This window comes from Sapajus apella, unplaced genomic scaffold (genome assembly GCF_009761245.1).
Source record: "Sapajus apella isolate SASKATOON/1434 unplaced genomic scaffold, GSC_monkey_1.0 scaffold43, whole genome shotgun sequence".
Classification (NCBI taxonomy): Eukaryota; Metazoa; Chordata; class Mammalia; order Primates; family Cebidae; genus Sapajus; species Sapajus apella.
Window position 1 is genome coordinate 3,626,031 of NW_022436983.1, and position 9,447 is coordinate 3,635,477.

The 9,447-nt window shown below is 48.2% G+C and overlaps 1 long non-coding RNA gene across 1 annotated transcript; it reads left to right on the top strand.

The window, feature by feature from the left end:
• Positions 1-325: 325 nt before the first annotated feature.
• Positions 326-1,980, top strand: LOC116566254. Its single transcript, XR_004275817.1, has 2 exons — positions 326-622; positions 1,412-1,980. It is a non-coding gene; the product is annotated as an uncharacterized LOC116566254 (long non-coding RNA).
• The last annotated feature ends 7,467 nt before the right edge of the window (positions 1,981-9,447 follow it).

Sequence of the window (9,447 nt, forward strand, 5' to 3'; positions counted from 1 at the left end):
AAGATTTGAAAGCATGGCTTTCGAAGGGAGATGACCCGCTAGGGGAAGCTTGCGGGCAACAGCAAACTGGGAGTTCGACAAGCACTTTCAGACAGGGATGCAACGAAGAACTCGCCAGCAGACATAAGAGATGGGCAAGATGAGAATGAACTGTGATTCTCGGATATCTGCCCGCAAGGTGGCTTCGAGAAAGCCAGCCGGAAACTGCAGCACCGCGGAGGATTTCTCTGGTTCAGGTTAAAGGCACAACAGCCAGAGGGAGCGGACTTCAAACCCAGCTCCCAGCAGCGGCCTGGGCCAGCCAAGGTGGTGCATGCGCAGTGTGCAAGGTCGTGCTCCTTTTCATACCTGCAGACCTGTGGCGCCTTCTGAGGGAGCAGGGCTTACGCCACGCAAGCGCCGCGGGTGCGTGACGTCATCTGAGAGCGCCACACGCCGTCCCGAAACCCTGAGCACCGTCTGGCTACAGGCGTTGCTGTAGAGACGGTGCGCCGAGTCCCGCCCCCGAGGCGGGATAGGAGGAGAACCGGTCAGCTGACAAGGATGACGTTTCGAAAGCGCGCGGGAGGTCCCGCTGAAACGCAGAGCCCAGGAAGCAATTTGAGGGGCGTCTTGACCGAAGGTACTAAATATCAAACGGCTCCATTAAAGTAAAAATGCAAACTGCCCTAATCGGATTTCATGTAAAGCAGGAGGCCTGGAAAGACTTAAATGTATCACTACAGTAGGTTAAGGGTGGGAAAGAGTTTGGACCAGACTAGCGTCGGGACAACCTGACCTTTTGAGCCTTAATTTTTTCTCGAAGGGATCGTTCCCATCAGCATATAAACATGTGATTTCCCCCTTCCTGAGAACCCTTCCGTGGCTCCAGCCCCCACCTCATCCCCTCGCTCTCTGAGTATCGTAACTGCCTGGAAGAGTGTGTATAATCTTTGTCCAGCCCTCTCCTCCCACTCAGTGTTGAACTCCCTCCAGGCACTCAGTCTCTCCCCAGTCCTCGTCTTACCTGCTCTGTCAGCGATTTTTGATACGGTTTATCACCCCCTCCTCCGCAAAACTTTCTTCGCTTGGCTTTTGGGAGTGCACACGGTTGTTTTTCCCTCCATCCCTGCACCTCTCTCTGTTTCTTTTGCTAGTCTCCCCTCTTTTTCTTGACCTCTAAATGTAGCAGTGCCCCCAGCACTGGTTCCTTGGACTTCTCTTTCTTTTCACTTAATCTCTTGATGATTTCATTGGATTTCATGGCTTTAAAGACTATCTGTGTGCTGATGACTCCCATCTGTATAGCTCCAGCCTAGAACTTATCCTCATCTCAGAAAAATCCTTCTGGCTTCTCAGGCTGTAAACTTTGAGTTCTTCAACCCATGTCAAATCTGTCAGCAGATCCTATTGGCTTTTCTTTTTTCGCCAGAATCCAGTCTCCACTGACACCATCTTAGAGCAAGCCCCCATCTGTCACCTGGATTACCGTAATTGCCTAACTGGTCCCCCTTCTTCCACCCCTACCCCGTTAAGTCTATGTTTACATAACAACCTCGGTAATTCTGTTAAAAGTTATATCATGTGGCACCTCTGTGCAAAAACTATCAGGCCTCGTGTCTCAGAGTAAAAGCCAAAGCTTTACCAGGGCTAGAACTGTTCCACACCACCAGGCCTCCATTCTAGAGCTCTCCATTCTTGTCTCCCTTGCTCACTTAACAGCAGCCACATTAGCCGTTTTGCCAAGCTTGCTTCTACCTCTGGAACTCTAAACTTGCCTTTACGTCTGCATGGAACGTGTCCTCATTTATCCCCAGGGCTCCCTCCCTTACCTCCCCCAAGACTTGGTTCAGATGTTCCCCACTGACAAAGGCCTTCATCAACCTCCTGGTTTGAAATTGCAAATCAGACTCCGGCAAGCCTGCATTCCCACATTCCCATTCCCTTCCCTTTTGGTCCATTGCATTTAGTTTATCACCTTCTAATAACCCGTTTAATTGAGTTCTTTATCTTATATGATGTCCCTCTCCACATGAAGACAGAAATTTTTTCGTCATTGCTCCACCCCCAATTCTGAGACAGAATGTGTGGCACATGTTAGGTAGGTGCTCAGTACAGGTCTGTGGGGAGAATGGGTGCATTGCAGAATCCTAGGGCTAAGGCATGGTTAGGAGCCAGAGCCTTAGAGGCTTGGGTTCTAGGCTCCCTTTACCATTTAGCTGCTTTTTTTTTTTTGAGACGGAGTCTTGTTCTGTGGTCCAGGCTGGAGTGCAATGGTGCGATCTCGGCTCACTGCAACCTCCGCCTCCTGGATTCAAGCGATTCTCCTACCTCAGCCTCCTGAGTAACTTGGATTACAGGCACACACCACCATGCACAGCTAATTTTTGTATTTTTAGTAGAGACGGGGTTTTGCTATGTTGGCCAGGCTGGTCTTGAACTCCTGGTCTCAGGTGGTTCACCCACTTTGGCCCCTCAAAAGTGCTGAATTCTTTGGGAAACCGAGGCAGGTGAATCACCTTAGGTCAGGAGTTCGAGACCACCCTGGTCAATGTGGTGAAACCCCGTCTCTACTAAAAGTACCAGGGACTGGGTTCAGTTCTTCCACAGACCAGGGCCAGGGAGGTTGGTTTCAGGATGAAACTGGTCTACCTCAGATCATCAGGCATTAGATTCTCATAAGGAGTGCACAACCTAGATCCCTGGTATGCACAGTTCACAGTAGGGTTTGTGTTCCTAGGAGAATCTAATCTAATGCTTTTGCCGATCTGACAGGAGGTGGAGCTCAGGTGATAATGCTCACCTCCTAATCTCTTTTTTTTTTTTTTTTTTTTTTTGGAGATGGAGTCTCACTCTGTTGCCCAGGCTAGAGTGCAGTGGTGGGATCTCGGCTCACTGTAACCTCCGCCTCCCATGTTTAAGTGATTCTCCTGCCTCAGCCTCCCAAGTAGCTGGAAATTACAGCTTTGGTCCACCACCAAACCCAGCTAATTTTTGTATTTTTAGTAGAGACAGGGTTTCACCATGTTGGCCAGGCTGGTCTCGAACTCCTGACCTTAGGTGATCCACCCGCCTGAGCCTTCCAAAGTGCTGGGATTACAGGCATGAGCCACAGCACCCGGCCCAGTGTCCTAAGCTCTTGTGAGGACATCAGTCAGACCGGATTAGAGCTCACTCCAGTGGCCTCATTTGAACGTAGTTACCCTGTTAAAGGCCAAATACAGTCACTTTCTGAAGTCCTGGGGGCTAGGGTTCAGCCCATGACATTATTTAAAATCCAAGGGAAGCATAGAAAGGAGCCATGGAACCAGAGGAACCTTTCAGGTAGAGAGAAGCAGATGTACAGAAATCCTGTGGCTGGAAGCACTGTGTTAAGTTAGAGGCAGTAGAAGGCCCATGTAGCTTGAGCTCAGAGTGAGGGGTCTTGGTGGGAGTTACACTGGGAGTTGAGGGTGAGGAGCCACCCATGTAAGATCTTGGAAGCCACCCAGAACTGTTGTTGGGAGTGATGTGATAACAGTCATGTAATGCAGCGGTCCCTGACCTTTTTGGCACCAGGGACCGGGTTCATAGAAGACAGTTCTTCCATGGACCAGGGCCCGGGAGGTTGGTTTCAGGATGAAACTGGTCCACCTCAGGTCATCAGGCATTAGATTCTCATAAGGAGTGCGCAACCTAGATCCCTGCTATGCACAGTTCACAATAGAGTTCATGCTCCTAGGAGAATCTAATGCTGTTGCTGATCTGACACGAGGCGGAGCTCAGGTGATAACTCACCTGAGCTGTGTGGCCCAGTTTCTAACAGGCTACTGGCCTGTGTCCCGGGGGTTTCGGACCCCTGCTCTAATGGCAAGATTACTCTGGCCACAGATGGGTTGGAAGGAGGCTCCCCTTAGCTCCAGAGCTATTGTCATGGTGAGGACTCTGTGACACAGTGCATGGTGTCTCCTAGTAAGGGCTCTGTAGAGGGTTACTGGTTAATACTTTTCATAATGGCCACCTGGCATGGTTGATGGGAGGATTGAATGGAAAAGAGGCCAAGAAGGACTTAATAAATGATAAGAAGAACACTAGGAAAAGCATCCAAAAGTACCAAAGAGTCTGTATTTGGTGGCGCTGGACAAAGGTAGTTTGAACAGATGTGATTGCCTATTGCTCCGGAAGGTTTTAGATGAGACTCATGCAAAAGAGGAAGGATGTTGGAGCAGGGAGGCGCTGACCCCATGTGTCATCTTCCAGAAGCCTAAAGACAGTGGAAACGATCTGAGGGAAGGAGCACTCATCTTTTATTTCTTTTCTTCAGATTCAGCTGAAAGCACCCCTTAAGTTTACTGTCAGGGTGCTGATACACAGAGCTACTCCTAAAAGATTCAGAGTATGGGTGAGGGACGTGAGGTCACCTCCTGCAGGCTCTCAGTAAGAGTACTGCTGGGCAGCGGGAAGCTTCCGCATTTCATTCCTGGAACTCAGTGTCCGGAAGTGGAACCATATGTGACCTCCCAGCTCCCTTCAACTTGACTGGTGACTCTACCTTTCAGAGTCTTGCCCTGTCACCCAGGCTGGAGTGCAGTGGTGCGGCTGCAGCTCACTCAGCCTCCCTAGTAGCTGGGACTACTCGCATGCACCACCACCCCCGGCTAATTTTTTTATTTCTTGTAGAGATGTGGTCTCACTATGTTGCCCTGGCTGGTCTCGACCTCCTGGGCTCAAGCAATCCTTCTGCCTTGGCCTCCCAAAGTACTAGGATTAGAGGAATGAGCCACTGTGCCTGGCTTCTTTTTTTTTTTTTTTTTTTTTTCCCAAGAGCTATGGTCTGTCACCCAGGCTGGGTGCAGTGGCTATTCACAGGAGCAGTTATAGCTCACTGCAGCCTCAAACTCCTGGGCTCAATTGATCCCCCACCTCAGCCTGTAGCTGGGACTACAGGCACACGTCACCACACCCAGCTTATGACAGTACCTTCTGATGGTTTAATGCAACGAAGACTGCTCTTTGTCTTGGAAGGAACCAAGACAAGCATTTTATCCCAGTGGCTAAAGAACTCTGACTGTCCTCCTCCACACCCTTGACAGAGGGCCATCTGCCAGTGATTGGGAATGCACCAGACAGCCCATCCTAATTTTGGACAGAATTAATTGTTAGAATCGGCTTTGTAACACGAGGCCAAATCCATCTCTTGTAAGTCCTGGTCTGGCCTTCAGGAGCTACACAAACCCAGTGCCTCCTCTTTATGGCATTAAATATTTGGCAGTGACCCTGGGCTCTGGGCTACCCTTGAGACCTCCAAGTCTTCTGTTCACAAACTGAACACCTCCCCCTGCCCCGCCAAAAAGGTGCTTTTTTACTTTTCTTAACGATGCTTTTATGAATGTTCTTGTACATGAATCTTTTCATACTTGCCTTTGGATACATTTCTATAAATGAAACTTCTGGGACAAATGGTGCATTTTATAGTTTGTGCTATATATTTTTTCCAAAGGGGTGATTTTTGCTTGTACACCCGCCAGCAATTTACAAGAGAGCCTGTTCCCCCACACCCCACCCACCAACATGGGGAATTTTCATTCTTTTAATCATTGCCAATCTGATAAGGGGAAATGGTTATCTCGTGATTGCCTTAATTTGCATTTCTTTGATTATGGGTGAGATGTTTTCCAACCACATCCTTTACTTTTGCAGTTGAGTTTTGGAGCTCAAGGCAAGACCTTGCATGTATTCCAGTTAAATTTTATCTTGTTGGATTCAACCAATCATTCCTTCCTGTTGAGATAATTTTGGACCCTGACTCTGCAGTCCCAGCGGGTTGGCCTTCCTTCCCAGTCTGGTGTTATTTGCACAGTTGATAAGCAGTTATCTTTGGACTTATCCAAGTTGTTGACAGAGTGTTAATGAGTGGAGAACCAAGGACAGAACTGCTTGGCATTCCACTGGAGAATGCCTTGGGATGACACTGTTCCATCGCTGTTACAGCTCAACCTCACCATGCCTGGGAGTCATGGCCATATTAGGAACCTTCACCTGGGACGTAGACTCCACCCCTGGCCCTGATGAGCTGCGAGGCCCTGAGCAAGTGCCGTCCTCTTTCACTGAGCTGCACTTTTGAGCTCCAGCAGCCTTTTTCTCACTATTCTGTCCATAAGACTTTCATGAGAAATAGGACAGTGGCCATGGAAGTCGGAATCTGCTAAGGAGCGTGTAATAACTCACCTGCCAAATTAAAAAAAAAAAAAAAAATTTCATGAGAAACGGTCAAATTGTTGTCAAAAGTCATGGTATTATCACGAAGTGTTCACCCCATTTTCTGATTTAGTAGAACGACCACGAAGCCCTCTGTCATGGACATTGACCTCTGGTACTGCTCTTCCTATGTGCTGGTCAACCATCTGTTTGATTTTCTGCCCCAGAATTCCTGAAGCTCAACAGCCTTCAGTTTATCCAATTCATACATTTAAAAAAATAATAATAAAAGGTTTTGGCCAGGCGCAGTGGCTCACGCCTGTAATCGCAGCACTTTGGGAGGCTGAGGTGGGCAGATCACAAGGTCAAGAGATGACGACCCTCCTGGCCACCATCATAGTGAAACCCCATCTCTACTAAAAATACAAAAAATAGCTGGGCGTGGTGGTGTGCACCTATAATCCCAGCTACTCAGGAGGCTGAGGCAGGAGAATCACTTGAACCTGGGAGGTGGAGGTTGCAGTGAGCCAAGATCGCGCCACTGCACTCCAGCCTGGTAACAGAGTGAGACTCCATCTCAAAAAAAAAAAAAAGAAAAAAGAAAAAAAAAAAAAAATATATATATATATATAATAATAATAATGGTAATAAAGGCTGCTATGGTTTGTTTGTTTATGGTTTTGGACTCCTCCGTTCTCTGCGATTCCTCAAAGCACCCTGAGATGTCAGAAGCTCTCAGCACTCCCTGCCAGGGCTTGTTGGTTCTATTGCCCTGTTTCCGTTTTCTTTCATATCAGGAAGGTGGGAAGGCCACCTCTCCTCCAGGCATGGAAAGAGGGCCAGAGTTCATTCACAGCTATGGCAGCATTGAAAGGAAACAGGGGAAATGCTTAGTTTGGGGAGAAACAGGCTTCATGAGACTGACACATGGCAGCTGCTCAAGTCATGAGCTGAAGAAACAGCTTCCATGGCCCTGCCAGAGGGACCTCTGGTTATGCATCATTCTCTCCAGCCCTGAGCTTCGTAAAGAAAATACACATCAGCAGTGTCATCTCCAAGTGAAATGATAGCACATGATGTCGTGTTTCTTTGAGTTACTTCAACATCAAAATCAGACAAAACTTCTAAGGAGGGAGCAGTAAACATTAACCCCATGTAACAGATAAAAGACTAAGAGAAATTATGTAACTGGTTTAAGTGACACAGGGAGTCTGTCATAACTGGTGACATGGCTTCTTATCACCATGCCTGGAATGTAGCTGTTGATTTACAGTAAGGTATAAACCTTGTAAATTTCTCAGTACACGATGTACAAGTAGCTGTTCCGTACCGTCTGTTCTTGTTTATCCAGACTAATAATAATAGTAATCACGATAATAGGCCAGGCACAGTGGCTCACACCTGTAATCCCAGCACTCTGGGAGGCTGAGGCAGGAGGATCGCTTGAGCCTGAGAGGTCAGGGCTGCAGTGAGCCATGTTCACATCACTGCACTTCAGCCTAAGCAACAGAGCAAGATCCTGCCTCAAAAAAAAATTTATATATATGCACATATGTAAAAAGATAGATAGATAAGGCCAGGCACAGTGGCTCATGCCTGTAATCCCAGCACTTTGGGAGACCAAGGCAGGCAGATCATGAGGTCAGGAGATTGATACCACCCTGGTTAACACAGTGAAACCTCATCTCTGCTAAAAATACGAAAAATTAGCCAGGTGTGGTGGCACATGCCTGTACTGCCAGCTACTCAGGAGGCTGAGGCAGGAGAATCACTTGAACCTGGGAGGTGGAGGTTGCAGTGAGCTGAGATCACACCGCTGCACTCCAGCCTGGGCAACAGAGTAAGCCTCCTCTCAAAAAGAAAAAAAAAGTGTGTGTGTGTGTGTGCGCGTGTGTGTGTGTGTATTTTATATATATATTTATATATATATATATATATATGTAAAAGTAAATGATAGTAAAAGCTGCTATGGTTTGTTTATTTGGTTGGTTGGTTGGTTGGTTGTTTTTTGAGATGGAGTCTAGCTCTGTCTCCCAGGCTGGAGTGCAGCGGTGCGCTGCAACCTCACCTCTTAGGTTCAAACAATTCTTCTGCCTCAGCCTCCCAAGTAGCTGGGATTACAGGCACATGCCACCATGCCTGGCTAATTTTTGTATTTTTAGCAGAGATGGTGTTTTGCCATGTTGGCCAGGCTGGTCTCCAACTCCTGACCTCAGATGATCTGCCCACCTCAGCCTCCCAAAGTGCTGGGATTACAGGTATGAGCCACCACGCCCAGCCGAGGCTGCTGTAGTTTGAATGTTGGTATCCACTCCACAACTCAGGTTGAAGCTGATCTCCATGGCGACGGTATTAAGAGGTGGGGCTTTTATAAAAGCCTGAGGGAGCGAGTTCAGTCCCCTCACCCTCCCACTTTCTGCCACCTGAGGATGCAGCAAGGCCGTCACCAGACACCAAATGCTGGCACTTTGAGCTTGGAGCTCTGAGAAATGAGCTTCTAGTGTGTATAAATGACCCAGTCTGTGGTATTTTGTTAGAGCACAAATGGGCTAATACAAAGGCTGACCAATCCTTATCGAGCCCTTACCACGTTCTCAGTGCTTAGTAGAAATGAACCGTTTCGTCTCACACGCCCCTGAGCTAGGTGCTGGCTTCACTCCATCTTTTATAGATGAGGAAATGGAGGCACAGGAGAGAGGCTAAGTAACCCACCTCAGGTCACCCAAGATCAGACAAGATCCAGCGCATTCAGCGTGGTATGGCTGTAGACAGGTCACCCCTCAGACAGTCTGACTCCATGGTTCAGGCTCTGCATGGCAATGTTCTGCTGCTTCTATAAGTAAATGAAGATAAGAAAGGAATAATTGGAAATGATTTCTTCCCCAAACTGTGAAGCTGCATTGCAGACAGCGGTCTCAGCTACTAAGGTGTAACAAACAGCTTTTTCATCTCCTGAAAGAACCACGTGCAAAGGAGGGAGTGAGGAGGGAAGGGAAGCCCAGAGCCTGAAGAACCTGTAACTGGGGTGCACAGCCTCTGAGTAATCCCAAGTGGACCGTGTGAACCTGCAGTGAGTGTCTGTGGCTACGAGGCAGAACACACAAACACCAGGCCTCCAGATTCTCACTAAGATTGTGTCATGAGACAGGACCTCGCTGCCCAGCCCCTGCCTCCCAGTAACAGGATTATGAGGCTGAGTGCGGTTACTGCTGGCACCGCGCGCTACAGATGTAGCCAGGACTGGGCGCCAATCGACGGATTCTCAATATTGTCTTCCAGTTGCTAGACTAC